The sequence below is a fragment of the Aquila chrysaetos genome, chromosome 17 (assembly GCF_900496995.4).
Source record: "Aquila chrysaetos chrysaetos chromosome 17, bAquChr1.4, whole genome shotgun sequence".
NCBI classification, from domain to species: Eukaryota; Metazoa; Chordata; class Aves; order Accipitriformes; family Accipitridae; genus Aquila; species Aquila chrysaetos.
The window spans coordinates 1,478,920-1,491,934 of NC_044020.1; the positions used below are offsets into that span (position 1 = coordinate 1,478,920).

Genomic DNA, 13,015 nt, shown 5'->3' on the forward strand with positions numbered 1-13,015 from the left:
GCATCATAACAAATTTCACATATTCAGAGGTCCAGCATTTTATTCAGAAATTTCTGGTGATGGATGCCTGGGGGAGCCAGCTCTGCTCAAAACCCTTAATTCTGGTTGGTTGTTGTTTCAAGCCTCAAAGCGCATGAAGTTGTAACTGGTTCTTGTTTGGAAGCTTTCCTTTGCAAATAAAGGCTAGAAACATGAGTTTAACACCATCTTTGATACTGCAGAGCCTAAACCTGTTCCACAGACCAACGGTAATACCCCTGCAACAGGGATTTCCTTTCTTTATCTTACAATACACAACACTTCTCAGTGGTCCATCGCAGCACTGGAACCAGAACTTCTCTCGTAGGTAGCCCTGTGCCTCTTTACACTTCCAGCAGGCTTGGAAGGTGGCAGAAACATACAACAGTAGAAATGCAAAGTATAATTCACCCTTTCTCCCAACTAGAGGATGGCCAGGAAAACCAGTCTGTGTGTTCTTTTCCCAGAGAAAGTTGCACAAAAATCTTTAGTGGCGAGAAGAGAATGGGATTCCTGTACTGGTGTTTCATCCAAAACCTGGGATCACCACTCTCATGGCTGATGAGGAACTGCTGCTGGCTCAGAGCGAGGTGCATCCCCTGCTGAAGTAATATCACCTTCTGCCACCTTCATCTCTGTCCTTGCCTCCTCCAACCTCATGGCACAATTACACGAAGGCTGCAGGAATACTTCCCCTCTTTTCTTTACACAGTCCGTTTCTTTTCCTCATTCACACACATATATCAATAAAGTGACTGTTTTCTGTGGTTAAAATTATATCCCCAGATTTTTAGACCTGTAGCCAAAGCAGATTTGACTAGTCTGAATTCACCTTTGAAGAATAAATAGGAACATAGAAAGGTGTTGGAATCAAAGCTATTGCAATCAAAGAGTGGATATCTCCAGCTATGTCTTGAGAGACTTGATCTGGAGATAAGAGAGCCCGTCCAATTTAAGGAAGAAAAAGGAGAGTATTGAGCAGCTACTGTGTGACTCTTTCACCCCCCAAATCCTCCCATAATTTTGCATCTCCATGTGGCTTTTTTGTTCCTAAAAGCCATCTCTTTCCAAGCTATTTACTGTGGCATACCAGCCTGAACACAGAAAATACCTCCCCAAACCAGGGAGCTTACTGGGACAGACCCGAGTCAGTCAGCACCAGCTGATAAGGAATAATTCAATACAGTCTATTCTGCAGTCTCTGGCCCTGGGACACTAATCCAGAGGCTAATAAAGCAGTAATCCCCTGCTGATCCGCAGGCTCCGTTTCCCCCGCTCAGCCCCACGTCATTACTCCGGGTTATATCTGCTCTGCCACCCTCAGTCTCCCTTCCCTCCCTGCTCCCCGCCTTGCGCTGTCCTCTCTGGTGTGAGATGCTTACAGCCGCCTGTCAGGACCCACCCAACAGAGCCATTCGTATTTAGTTATTTCAGCCTTATTGCCGTCCCAAAGCACAGAGTATTTAGTTTGCTTTTTGAGCTGGTGGGGTCGAGCTTGTCTCAGAAATGCCCCTGGTGCCCCAGCATGGGAGCTGCTTCTGGCTCGTGGGGGGGCTGCTCAGAGCCAGTATGGGGAGCACCATCACCTCCGAAAAGGGTTCCCCCCCCCCCCGGGCACCCCGACCTGCCCCAGGAGGGGAGACGTACAAACGGGCCGACGGGAGGTCCCCATTACGACACGACAGCCCCCCTTTACTCTGCCAGCCGCGCATTCATCTGGAATGGGCAGCCGTAAGTCATGCCATGGATCAGCCAACCCTCCGGTTCACTTAATCTTCCCGTAAACATCGCCGGCAGCCACAAGTAAGGAGGGAGCGAGGGAAGGAGACGTGCAGCTCCCTGGCAAAGCGCAGGGCTGCCATCCCAGGCCAAGCCCTTTACAGTTTGGTCTCCCTGTGGCCACTACCAGATGCTACAGAGAAGGTCAATGATGCAGAAGCACTGATCTTCTGTGTTAGTCTTATCATGCTCTTAACGAATAGAAATCGGCTGAGGAACGGAAGCATAGGGTTTAGCATACTATCAGTAAATATTATTATTTATTCTGAAACCTCTGGATTTTCTCAGCCACCTCTCACAAGTCCAGCCCAAATGAATCTTGCAGAGATCCTGCTTTCAGTACTGTTCTGGGGCAGGGAGTTAGTTTCACAGCATGCTTTCACTTAGCAATCATCTGGAGCTTAGTTCCAAGCTTTCCATGTTTTAATTTAATCAGATGTCCTTTGAATAAGGTGCTGTATTTTAGGCGTCCCAAAGAGGCTGATATAGGCAGAGCTGAAGTGCTGTTTCTTTCCCACCTTTGAAAAAGCACACCCATGGCCCACTGCTAGAGTTCACCCTGAGACACAAGAGCCAAAGACGAAAGAAAAAAGGAGCCTTAAGAGTATATAGGAAAAGAGATATCAAATTCTCCCAACACCCATCAACCTGTAAGCACAAATTATTTGCTTTCAGTGGGTGTTTCAGGATGTCGAACGCTTCTACTAGTAATGAGTATAAGGGCTGCAGGGTACATTACCGGATAGGCTGTCAAAGAGTCATGAGCTCTCTCCCTTCATTTAGGGGACAAGAAAGCCTCCTCATCTTCCACGTGGATTTAACTTTACTCCAATTTTTAAAAACAAAGCAGCACTTAGAGATCCATGTGCTTCAGATCACAAACAGATTAACAAAACACAATAGAGCCACAGTGGTCCCCCGGTTGGTAAAGTGCTATTTCAAGAGGACCAAGAAGCTGACTACAGTCCTCATTTTCCATCTGTCCCCTCCTGCATCCCTTTCCTCTTCCCCACTCTCCAGATGCCAAGGAAAACGGATGAAGTATAAAGATCAACAGGTTGGGGTGTTTCAGCAGCTTCTTTCCTGCTGGCTAAGAAGGAATAGAAATGCAAAAGCACGTACACAAGTCATAAGCGACAGGACAGCCTTAAAGATCCATGAGACATCTCTAATGCCACATCCACAGTAGCTATGTATAAAAATGACCCACACAATAAATCCTGGAGTCTAAAAGGCCTCTGTCCCTCAGTGAGGCTTTTCAGAGCTGTCCATTAGAGGTCACTGGCACTCAGTCACAGCAGGAGCCCGGCCCCTGCAGGTGAAATCCCAGGCACCAGAACTCCCGCCAAAAAAAACTTTACCCCCAACCAAAGAGAAGAACCGAACAGAAAACACACGCCCTTCTTCACCCTATTGCACGTGAGAAGAAAACCTTAGCGGGAAAAATGGAGCTTAGGAGAATAGGTGCTTATTCCTTTGCCACAGGTGGGACGGAGGGAGCCTGGGGAGCCCACCCGCTGCAGGGGCGAGCAGACGTTCCCTTGTAGTGATCAGAGCAGCCTCATCCAGCGCTCCCGGCAGCAAGCTCAGAGAAGTCATGGCTTCTTAGGCAAAGGCAAAGATTTAGGCAGGCAAGCTATACCCTAGGTATTAAAACTGCCAGGCCATTCGGGGTTTGATTTCAGCTGCCAAGGGACAAACTGCAGAAGAGCAGCAGACCACCAGCCAGGGCATGGGAACCGGCCACTGCCTCTGCTCCCCTCGGAGAGCCACGTCCCTGCCGCAGCCACCCCCCAGCCCTCCATCCCTCCCGTGCAGGAGGGAGCCCTCCCACCGCAGCCGGCGGGAGACAAAGGAGAGAATAACCACGCTGCGACACCACGATACGACGCGGCAATGTCGGCCCGTCCTCGCTGAGGACCCGCTGCAGCTCTCGACCAAAGCCCGTCCTCCCCGCCATCCCATGAGGGCGAGGACACGACACATCCCTGCTGGCCCGGAGCTGAGTCTGGGAGGAGACCTGGGGACCCGGGCCAGCCTGGGAGCACAGGCAAACGATGTGAAGGGACATCACAACATCTCACGGCTCTTGAGAAAAACAAAACAAAAATGCCAAAACACCCCCATCGCCCAGGTTGCCGCCTATTTGCTGTGCTCTGTGGCTGATAACCTGCCTATAAACACTGCAATTACCTTGGATCTCAAAGCAGGTGGGCAACTCATCAGCCAGCTGCATCCCTCCCACACACCATGGTTTCCTTCTGTCCTGCAACGAGGAGAATTTGCCACCTCTCTCATTTTCCTGCCAAGCACACAGGACCCTCACGGCTCCATCCACAGAGCCCCTGGCTACCTGTTGCTCCTCAAGATGACTTGCCTGTATCTGATGGCACTCTTGTGGACAGGACACAAGGGCTGCGATGGAGCCACGCTGCTGCATCAATGTCTGAAGACGTAAAAGTCAGGCTGTGACCTTTTCTGACCCCATTGCCCACTCCTCCTTCCGAGAGACCGAACCTGCGATGGCAGTCCCTCCACATGGCCACCTTGCATCTATCCAACTGCTCCTAACCTGGCAGTAGCTTCGGTCCTTAAGCACCTGACTAGCTCATCTGAGATTACGGTCACAGGCACAGCATATGTTTGCTGCATCCCTGTCTATGTGCTCTTTATGAACCCCCAGCAGCATGAGGATGCAGCTCACGGAGGCAGCAGGAGGCCGGAGAGAGGGGAAAGGATATTTGAGTGCTGACTGGGCTGTCCTCCTGATGAAGGACAGTGACAAGCCAGGATTCATCGTCCGCAGCTGCTCCCTTTTAACTGCTTATGACGAATATTTACAGAAGGGGAGGGGGGGAATCATGAAATTATCTGTTATTTTTTTTTGCAGCAGGTTTTCTTCCAGAGAAGAGGCCAGTCTGACAGCCACCCAGGCTGCCTCCAGGCCTCTGTTTAAACCCGGCTGGCAGAGGCACCGCAAGTTTGTATGGACACACACACCTCACCCACCTCGGTGCTGACCTGCAGAAGGCTAAGAGAGGAGATCAGAGAAGTCAAAGGTTGATGAAGACTCTGCTCAATGCTGTATTGATTTTTCTGACCTGGCCCTGGCAGATCCAAACTGAAGCCCAAAACTGTTAGAAAGACCCCTCCCAAATCTCAGCCTGGTGTTCATGACTCAGTATGCTGCTGACCTGGGCTGGACCCACAGCATAACTAAGCCTGAGAGGCTTAATGCCTCCCCTCTAAGGCTTGCTACCATCTGACACTTCACTACCACCAAGCAACCTGCTGCATTAACCCAACTCCCCAGGGTTCATGCAATAAATCTGCCTTTACTTTGCATTCACCTTCACCCCAGGCATTGGCTGCAAGAGGGACCACAGCTTGGCAAGCCTCAGCTCATGGATGAGATCATAGAATCATTTAGGTTGGAAAAGACCTTTAAGATCATCAAGTCCAACTGTTAACCTAACACTGCCAAGTCCACTACTAAACCATGTCCCTAAGCACCACATATACACATCTTTTAAATGTCTCCAGGGATGGTGACTCCACCGCTTCCCTGGGCAGCCATTTCCAATGCTTGATAACCCTTCAGTGAAGAAATTTTTCCTAATATCCAATCTAAATATCCCCTGGCACAACTTGAGGTCATTTCCTCTTGTCCTATTGCTTGCTGCTTGGGAGAAGAGACCAACGACCACCTCACTACAACCTCCTTTCAGGTAGTTGTAGACAGCAACAAGGTCTCCCCTCAGCCTCCTTTTCTCCAGGCTAAGCAACTCCAGTTCCTTCAGCCACTCCTCATAAGACTTGTGCTCTAGACCCTTCACCAGCTTCATGCTGTGTGATGGCACTCAAGATGATCTGCTCCATAACCTTGCCTGGCACCGAGGTCAGACTGACAGATCTGTAGTTCCCTGGATCCTCCTTCCAGACCTTCTTGTAGATGGGCATCACATTTGCTAACCTCCACTCAACTGGGACCTCCCCAGTTAGCCAGGACTCCTGATAAATGATTGAAAGCAGCTTGGTGAGCACTTCCACCAGCTCCCTCAGTACCCTTGCATGGACCCCATCCGTCCCCATAGACTTGTGTGTGTCTAAGTGGTGCGGCAGGTCACTACCCATTTCCCCTTGGATTATGGGGGCTTCATTCTGCTCTCTGTCTTCCAGCTCATGGGGCTGGGTACCCCGAGAACAACTGGTCTTACTATTAAAGACTGAGGCAAAGAAGGCATTAAGTACCTCAGCCTTTTCCTCAGTCTTTGTCACTATGTTTCTCCCCACATCCAATACAGGATGGAGATTCTCCTTATCACTCCTTTTATTGCTAATGTCTTTATAGAAACAAAGATTTTTTAATCGTCTTTTACAGTAGTAGCCAGATTAAGTTCTAGTTGGGCTTTGGCCTTTCTAATTTTCTCCCTGCATACCCTCACAACATCTTTGTAGTCCTCCTGAGTTGCCTGCCCCTTCTTCCAAAGGTCATAAACTCTCCTTTTTTTCCTGAGTTCCAGCCAAAGCTCTCTGTTCAGCCAGGCTGGTCTCCTTCCCCACCAGCTCATCCTTCAGCACATGGGGACAGTCTGCTCCTACACCTTTGAGATTTCCTTCTTGAAGAACATCCAGCCTTCCTGGACTCCTCTGCCCTTCAGGACTGCCTCCCAAGGGACTCTGTCAACCAGGCTCCTGAACAGGCCAAAGTCTGCCCTCCGAAGTCCAAGGTGGCAGCTCTGCTGACCCCCATCCTTACTTCTCCAAGAATCGAAAACTCTATCATTTCATAATCACTATGCCCAAGATGGCCTCCAACCACCACATCACCCACAAGTCCTTCTCTGTTCACAAACAACAGGACCAGCGGGGCACCCTCCCTAGCTGGCTCACTCACCAGCTGTGTCAGGAAGTTATCTTCCACACACTCCAGGAACCTCCTAGACCGTTTCCTTTCCACTGTATTATATTTCCAGCAGACATGTGGTAAGTTGAAGTCTCCCACGAGAACAAGGGCTAGTGATTGTGAGACTTCTCCCAGCTGCTTATAGAATATTTCATCTGCCTCTTCATCCTGGTTGGGTGGTCTGTAACAGACTCTCACCATGATATCTGTCTTGTTGGCTTTCCCCCTGATTCTCAACCATAAACACCCAACCCTATCATCACCATCATTAAGCTCTAGACAGTCAAAACACTCCCTAACATACAGGGCTACTCCATCACCTCTCCTTCCTTGCCTATCCCTTCTGAAGAGTTTATAGCCATCCATTGCAGCACTCCAGTTGTGTGAGTCATCCCACCATGTTTCCGTGATTGCACCTATATCATAGTTTTCTGGTGTACAATGGCTTCCAGCTCCTTCTTTTTTGTTGCCCATGCTGCGTGCATTGGTGTAGATGCACTTCAGCTGGGCTATTGATCCCGCCACCTTTTTCGGGGGGAAAGCCCTAATTCCTATGTGACCATTCTCAGGCACTTTTGTGGTTTCTAACACATCAATAACCCTTGCATCTTTGCTGCTGCATGGATCTCCGTCCCCTACCTCCACTGAGATGACAGACTGAAGGACCTTGCTGCTTTCCCCACCTCAGGAACGGGAAACAAAAACGTAAGAGGGTTTGTTCCACTCCTCCTCTTCATGTCCCCTTGTACATCTCTTTATTCTTTCTCGCTTTTTCAGGTTTGCACACAGAAGCGTGTTCTGGATCTCCAGGCTACATTTGCCAACACTTTGAAACAGTCCTCAAGGGGGAAGCTGGGCAGCCTGCTCTGCTGAGGTTGGAGAAGACGCGGGAAAGTTTACTTTGTTGAGCAGTCCTACGTGGGCAGTGGGAGCAGGCTGCAGGTTTGTTCTGCCCTCAGCGCCTGCCAGGATATTTGGGGTTTGGAAGGAAGATGGAGTCCTGCTGGAGGAGCAGGTGAAGCAACTGCTCTGTTATTTCGGTGCTCTCCAACTTCGGAGCTAGAAAAGCCTTAGCCCCAAGGATATCTTCTCTCCCATGGGAGGGTGGCAACAACTATCCAACAGGCTGAAATACAGCTCCTTCAAGCTCCCACCCTTACCTTAGGACTGACAAGCAACTGGCCCTGCTCTCTGGTCACCACTGGGCACTGCCCATCAGGTTTTTCCACCTTCTCCCCCAGCTGTGGAGTCCTCTGTGAGCACAGGCATTTTGTGCAGCCGCTGATGGATGCTGACGGTTGTGGGTGGGAGGGTGGCTGAGCATGAAGAGGACCCCCTCTCAGAGGCTCAGTGGCTTGGAAGAGTTTTCCTCAAGGGGAGAGAGCGGTACAAGCACAGGATTGTCCCTGTCAGCCAGCTCATTTCCCTTACCCCTGTCCAAGTGAGTGGGAGAACACTGTCTGCTTGCATTAAAGCAGTTGCACTGTTGATAAGCTGCAAGCAGGCAAAGAGTTCACTTGGGGGAAAACACAAATTGTGGCAGGGCAGGAGAGCAGAGAGTCTTTTAAAACACTTTTGTCTTTTGATAATCACAGTAATAAGACCTCTGATGGAAAATCTATACCTAATAAAAAGTTTAACAAGTCCAAGGAGATATTCAAGGCTACTGAGACGAACTGGAGAAAGCCTGAGACTTACTCACCAGCCCTCAATATGTTAATTCACAATGTACCTGAGAGAAGAACATGACCCAGAGCTCCACAGAGTTACAAAAGCATTGCTGCTGGGAGGATCAGGTGAAAAATTTTTAAGCTGGTGGTGGTAGCAGCCACTGTTCTTTCAGGAAGAGAGAAAGAAGCTGTTCATCTATTTTGGAATAGGCAATTGCAAAAAAAAAATCTGCCTGAATCAGTCTTGCAATCACCAAGGCTGGTCAGCCTGTTTCCATGGTAAGCGTTTCCACCAGGAGCTTAAAGCAAATGGCAAGGGCAGTTTTGATGGAGGGGTGCAGAGAAAGGCAGGGACAGCAGGACGGGAGAGGCAGGCAGCAAGCCAGGGAAGCGCTTCCCACAAAACACAGAGCAAGCTAAGGGAGAGCTTTGACTGCAGAGCACAGGTTAGGAGAGACACTTGGAGTTTTGGGCAGCTGTGTTCAGGGAAACAGGACTTTGTGTATGTTCCTTGTCGATAAAGCAAGCTGCACCGAGGACAGACTTTCCTCCGCTATCAATTACTTATCAAAACAAGCCCTGCACTCCTGGGCTAGTTGCTCAGGTCTGGAGGCAGCATTGGCTGCTGGAAGGGTTTGGGGGGATTCTGCCTCTCCTGCAGCAAGCACCATGAAGCAAACCCCAGCGCAAAGGCTGGTAACAAAACTCAGGGTACAGGGGAGGCGAAGCTGCCGCTCGTGCTCAGCATCTCCAGCTCCAAGACCAGGGCACACAGGATCACAAATGCAGGTCAACAAATACATAAGAGTATTTGGAAGGTTTTACTCTGGGCCCCGCTAGCCCAGGCACCCCCACCTCTAAACCTAAGGCCATCGGCACAGAGATGCGCGCAGGGGATCGGTCCCCTCCAGCCCACTAAAAAACCAGTCCCAGCACAGCAATCCCATGGCCTGGTCACGCACACATGCTGCTGGGGAAAAAAAAAAAAAACCAAAAAAAACCAAACGACCTTGCTACCACTGCTTGAATGCCCATCCCCAAGCTACTCCGAATATACCATAGCCTGAGCAATAGTGCTTTTCAGTCCCAGCAATCGCAGGAGGCAGATGCAGCACGAGGGAAGGAGACTGCCAGTCCCCCCGCCACCCCCACCGCACAGGCAGATGTACAAACTTACCTTTCACTCCTTCCTTCACTAACTGTCTTATCGCCATAGCAACTGTAATCCTAGGTCATGCAGCTAGAAATAATAAAAAAAAATTCAGTGCAAATGAAGATATACACTATCGCCAAACACAGCCTCAATGGTAGAATCTAATTTTCATTAGAGACATAACAGTGGTTTTGCATAATTATACATGTATTAATGCCCAACATGCCCATCTTCAGTTAAAATTCATGAATTCAGTTCTAAATAAAAAGCATTGCTCATTGCAGGTTAATTTTTTTTTTTTTAAAAGGAGAAAATACTTCTAAAAGCTCAAGCCATACTTGCACAGCTTTTTCTTAATCCTGAGATTAAGAAGGAGAGGAAAATACAAAGATTAAGTCAGCTCTCAAGTAGAAATATGGCATAAAATATAACAGGAAACTTTGCTACTTTTGCAATATGAGGAGTGAGAGTGAGCAATAAAAAAATTGGCCAGATGCTGGAGCATACCTGGAATTGAGACCCAAAGGAAAGTATCTCTCAGCCTTTCCCTTTGATGCTTGCGGTGAAAACAATACAGCAGCATCACACTGAGAAGCAACATACTGCTGCAAGTGACTGAGCACAGGTTTGGCTGGCACAAGAATTTAATACATAGCTTGAGGTCAGCTTTTACAAGAGGTTGATTTACTCTGACGGCACAGATACGAGGAAACAGCACCAAGGGACAGCCCCAGCCAAGAAAGCCCTGTAAAGCAAAGAAACCCTTCCTCTGTGTCCTTCCTTTTTTTTTTTTTAATTGCTCCTACTATCTTCAGGTTCCTTCATTAGCAACTAAATGCAAATGCACTGAGGCTGGCACCCTCTTTATTACCAACTTTCCAGGTGGGCCTCATCTGAGTGATGGGAAGCCCTTGGTGCTGGTCAGAGCCCACCTTCCCTGGTCCAACGTGTGGGGCAGTGCCTGCAGGGCGGTTGCTGCCACTTCAGGTGGCAGGGACCTGGGTATGTAGGGGCTTTGAGAAACCCACGGCGAGCTCTCGCATTGCAAGCACGCACACAGCTCTAAGGATGCTTGCAAAACTCCGACCTGGTGCATGATGGACTTGGTATTAAAATAAATGCCGTGTCCTTGTGGGGTGCCTCTTCTTTAATTGTGTTGATATCTGAGCCAGGGAATAAAGGGAGAAGCTACTGCCTGGGTTTGTCTCCACAGAGGCTTATTTAATTCCTCGCTTACAGAAAAGGCAAGGAGGACTAGGACAAAAGGGAGAGGAGGGCTGGGCTTGAGGGAAGGGTTTGGGGCCGGAGAATGCGTGGAGGAAGGAAGAAGAGGGAGATGGCAAAACAAATGGAAAGACAGAAGAAGAGATGGAGAAAGCTCTGTCCTAAACGGCAACAGAAATCCCTCGTGGCTGTCAATCTCCAGCTCCTCTCCTCCTCGCGCTGTCATTAGCGCACAGCGTGAGGAAGAGAGGCTGAGCACAAAGCTCAGCCAGCATGGGGGAGAAAGCTCCCTTCTCACCCACGTTTCTGAAGGAGGGAGAGGGGATTCACTGCCTCTGTGTCCAAGCCTGTGTTCTCCCTGGCCAGGGTCTCGCTCATCCTCCCCTCTGCAGCAGGGAGCCCTGGCCGACACGGACCTTTGGGATGTCCAAACGTGGCCCCTTCCCTCCACCCCGCGAGCATCTCCCACCCTGCCCACATACCTGAGCCCTGGAAGTCCACCTGTTCATGATGAAAAGAGAAATAACAGCTTGCTTCAGATGCCGCTGGTCACAAACAGATTAAATTTTATTTTTTTTTTTTAAATAATGAACGTACACACCTCTGGCTCACTTGTGCTCGCTGCATCTGTCCTCCCTTCTCAAGGGTTGGCTCAGACAGAAAAGATGTTTTTTAGAGAGGTCAGATGGGGCCCGGCAGAGGGTCCTGCTGGGCAGGAGCTGTGAGCTCAATGGAGGGAAGAACCCACCTCCTCTCCAACCGCTGCCTCCTCCACCTTGTCCTTCAGGTTGGCCCTTGGCTGGGAAGCAGAAGGTCGAAAAGGTGTGCATATGTGTCTTGTAGCCCACGCTGGGCAAAGCCAGCTCTTCCATAACTGTACTGTATAGCCGACCGGCGTACACAAAGCAAATCTGACCTGCCCGGACCACGCGTGCTGGGGAGGTGCGGTGAGGAGCTGTGCTGTAGGTACGTGTGGGCTGTTTGCCCAGGATTGCCCACTGCCTACCAAGGCTACCCAGCCTCCTGCCTGATTTACAGAGCAGTGGCATTGCTAAAACCCCCAGAAAACAGGGAAAGTGTTCAAATGCCTCTGAGAGAAAATTTACTGGTGGGAACCGGACAGGCATTGAGATATGGTGGCTAGTCTGGAGAGAAGATTCAAAATCTTCTCTGAACTGGTGAAGGAAACAAAACAGGCTAGCCCTCTGATTTTTGTGTGGTCTGCAATTACCACCTCTGCCACAAAAAGTGGGTGGGCCACAAAAAATAGGGAAATGAGACAGACAGGGACTTCAGGTGGAGGAATGGAGAGTCAAAGAGTAAGACAGAGATGAGGCATGTCTCTGTGGCCATCAGTGGTAGAACTGCAGCAGGTGAAGTTGTCCCAGGCTACTTTCATTTCATGCCAGCCAGGGTGCAGGGAGCAGTGAAACCACCTTGGCACAGACCTGTGTGGTCCCACGTCCCACATGCACTTGGGGATCTCATGCTGACGCCTTCTCCTTCCATCCCTTCACAAATAACTGCCCGGAGTACCTATGCGGAAGCAAGCTCGGGTTTGTCTCCACAGTCTGCTGTGGTCCACAGCCCCGTGGGCTGAGTTCAGCCCTGTCTGACACCCGGCACTGCCTCCTCACCCTGTGCCCATCACCCTGGACGCTGGCCTGCCCCGAGCCTGGTTCCTGGGCATGGACCACACACAGCCAGCATCGGCCACCTAACACCTCCTTCTCCTTCCCACTTCCCAGAGGCAGCATGGACAGAGGGTTTCCTTCTCAGGACATTTGCAGGGAATGCTCAGACCTACTGGGAGTAGTTGGAAAAGGAGTGTGCGTTTTCCCACACTCCTTCCTTCTTCTTCCGTGATGCTGGATGGGCTGCGAGGGGACACGGGACCCTTCCTGTGGTTGGGACAGGGATGGGACCCTGAAGTGACTGGGGAGGTCCCTGAAGGGGACACGCATCAGTCCCCTCGACAGAGGATGTAGCAGAAGTGATGCTGACAGCCGGGGGGGATGCGACTTGGGAAACCGGCTCAGCATAGACATTCATCTTGGGCAAGGAGCATTAACACAGTGGTGACTCCTGAACTTGAAAGGGGATTAAAAAACAGGAGTCCCCACGCTGAGGGACCCAAATTGCTCTAGGTCTGTGAGGACACCCACACAAGCGGTCCCCATGTCAGACAAAAGGGGCTTGTGACTGATGCACTCCCCTGTGTCCCCCATGGAGCCAAATACATGAGCTCAGGAGAGAGAGGGATGA

At 50.2% G+C, this 13,015-nt stretch overlaps 1 protein-coding gene across 2 annotated transcripts in view; it reads right to left on the reverse strand.

Moving 5' to 3' along the window:
- GRAP2 (GRB2 related adaptor protein 2) overlaps window positions 1-10,122 on the reverse strand; it is a 114,061-nt gene extending 103,939 nt beyond the window's left edge. The window contains exons 1-2 of one of the 2 annotated variants that reach the window (XM_030041505.2): window positions 10,034-10,122; window positions 9,551-9,613 (exon numbers count right to left, since the gene is read on the reverse strand). The gene's annotated coding sequence lies outside the window, so the exon portion shown is untranslated. Of the gene's footprint in view, window positions 1-4,806; window positions 4,875-9,550; window positions 9,614-10,033 lie in introns of those variants that run through there. The other variant, XM_030041507.2, reaches the window with a different exon arrangement.
- Between the last annotated feature and the right edge of the window lie 2,893 nt (window positions 10,123-13,015).